General features: G+C 37.5%; 1 long non-coding RNA gene across 1 annotated transcript; it reads right to left on the bottom strand.

The window, feature by feature from the left end:
• Positions 1 to 563: 563 nt before the first annotated feature.
• Positions 564 to 2,214, bottom strand: LOC107834428 (uncharacterized). Its single transcript, XR_001660223.1, has 2 exons — positions 2,091 to 2,214; positions 564 to 1,225 (listed from the first exon to the last, which is right to left on the bottom strand). It is a non-coding gene; the product is annotated as an uncharacterized LOC107834428 (long non-coding RNA).
• Between the last annotated feature and the right edge of the window lie 419 nt (positions 2,215 to 2,633).

The raw sequence follows: 2,633 nt of genomic DNA, 5'->3' as shown, positions 1-2,633 counted from the left end.
TTTGGCTTCTGGCTTGCTGATCATTTGGAACATAAGCAGATCGATTAATTTCAATTTAATCCAGCCCGATCTAGTGGGGCTCAGCATTTCTGAGCTGTCCAACAACTAATAAGGCTGAATATTGAACTTAAAGCTGCAAATTCACAGAGAGTCCATTTTTGACTTCTCTCGCTGAGATAAAGCGTTTTTGGCTTCTGGCTTGCTGATCTTTTGGAACATAAGAAGATCAACTAATTTCAGTTTAATAACAGCCAGATCTAGTGCTGCTCAGAATTTCGGAGCTGTCCAACAACTAACAATCCTGAAAATTGAATGTAAAGCTGCAAATTCACAGTTAGTACATTTTTGACTTCTCTCGCTGCGATAAAGCGTTTTTGGCTTCTGGCTTTCTGATCATCTGGAACATAAGCAGATGAACTAATTTCAGTTTAATACAGCCAGATCTAGTGCTGTTCAGCATTTCGGAGCTGTCCAACAACTAAGAAGGCTGAAAATTGAACGTAAAGCTGCAAATTCACAGATAGTCCATTTTTGACTTCTCTCGCTGAGATAAAGCGTTTTTGGCTTCTTGCCTGTTGTTCTTTTGAAAAATCAGATTGAGACCTCATTCCAGTTTGAAACTGCCAAATCTATTGCTTCTCAGCATTTTGGAGCTGTAAAACATCTAATAAAGCTGAAAATAAGATGTAGAGCTGCGAATTAACACATAGTTATTTTTTTCATTTCTCTGGCTGAGATAAAGCTTTTTTGGCTTCTTGCCTGCTGATCTCTTGAAACATATGTCTCAGACCTGATACCAGTTTGAAACAGTCAGATCTACTGCTTCTCAGCATTTCGGAGCTGACCAACATCTAATAAAGCTGAAAACTGAATGTAGAGCTCCAAATTCACAGACAGTCCATCTTTCACTTCTTTTGCTGAGATAAAGCTTTTCTGGCTACTTGTCTTCTGATCTGGTGAAATTTGAGATTAAGATCGGATTCCAGTTTGAAACAGCCAGATCTACTGCTTCTCAGTATTTCGGAGGTGTCCAACATCAATAAGCCTGATATTTGAATGTAGAGCTGCGAAGTCACAGAACGTCCATTTATCACTTCTTTCGCTGAGATAAAGCGTTTTTAGCTTCTTTTGAAACATAAGATGAAGACCTGATTCCAGGTTGAAACAGCCAGGTCTACTGCTTCTCAGCATTTCGGAGGTGTCCAACATCTAATATGCCTGAAAACTGAATGTAGAGCGGCGAATTCACACATAGTCGATTTTTCACTTCTTTCGCTGAGATAAAGCGTTTTTAGCTTCTTGCATGCTGATCTCTTGTAACATACGATGAAGACCTGATTCCAGTTTGAACCAGCTAGATCAACTGCTTCTCAGCATTTCGGAGCTGTAAAACATCTAATAAAGCTGAAAATTGAATTGGGACGGTCCGACCAGTTAAGGACAAGGACAAAGGCATATATATAAAAAATATTTTCTATTTATTTTTTCCAAAGAAAATCTTAACAAAAGGTTTCAACAACAAATCTAAAAAATATAACAAAATGGGCCGAAAAGAAATCAACTAAGGCAAACATAACTCAAGATAACAAACCAAAAATTGACCTGACACAATGAACACACACAGGGTGATTTATACAAACAGGCTAGCCTACACAAACGAGGAGGGGTAGGGAAGGAGACAAAGATAAATAATATATAAACATAAATGACTAATTTAAACTAAAACATTTTGACTTTAACACAACTATAAAAACAAAAATAACCTAACACCAAAAAGGTTTTAGCAATTATGCTATTAGTGGAGAGAGGCAGATTCTTTCACATCAAGTCCTCTGCTTCCCGCAGCCTGATGGACTGTTCCACTTCCTGGTTTTCCTTTTGACCAACCACCTTCTGCCAGCCAGTCCTTAAACTCAGCAAAACAAAATGTTAATGATCTTAAATAAACATAAGGTGTTTACTAAATTTGTGCACCTAAATTAGTAAACAATCTAATGCAATAACCACCACCAAAGAAAAAGTGAAATTCTAATTACATGAAAACATTTAAATAAATACTAACACTGAGGAAAAGATGGAGAAACCTCCACATGAATGTAGAGCCGCGAATTCACAGATAGTCCATTTTGTTCAATTCTTTCGCTGAGATAAAGCGTTTTTGGCTTCTTGCCTGCTTCTCTTTAGAAATATTCTAGACCTGATTCTAGTTTGAAACAGCCAGATCTACTGCTTCTCAGCATTTCGGAGCTGTCCAACATCTAATAAGGCTGAAAACTGAATCTAGAGCTTCGAATTCAAAATCGTCCAATTTTCACTTCTTTCGCTGAGATAAAGCGTTTTTGGCCTCTCGGTTTGTGGTCTCATGAAACTTTAGATTTAGACCAGGTTCCAAGTGTCAAAGAGTCAGATCTGCTGCTTGTCAGCATTTCAGATCTGTCCCACATCTAATAATGGTCTAAAACTTATGTTCTGATCTGGCTGTTTTAAACTGAAACCAGATCTAAATCTTATGTGTCATGAGAGCAGAAGCCTAAATCCCCAAAAAGCTTTATCTCAGCGAAAGAAGTGGAAAATGGAGAATCTGTGAATTCTCAGCTCTAGATTCAATTTTCTGCCCTTTTTTTTTTTTTTTT

Source organism: Poecilia formosa, unplaced genomic scaffold (assembly GCF_000485575.1).
Source record: "Poecilia formosa unplaced genomic scaffold, Poecilia_formosa-5.1.2 Scaffold620, whole genome shotgun sequence".
NCBI lineage: Eukaryota > Metazoa > Chordata > Actinopteri > Cyprinodontiformes > Poeciliidae > Poecilia > Poecilia formosa.
The sequence above is the reverse complement of the archived record's forward strand: the minus strand, read 5'-3'. Positions and strand labels throughout refer to the sequence as shown.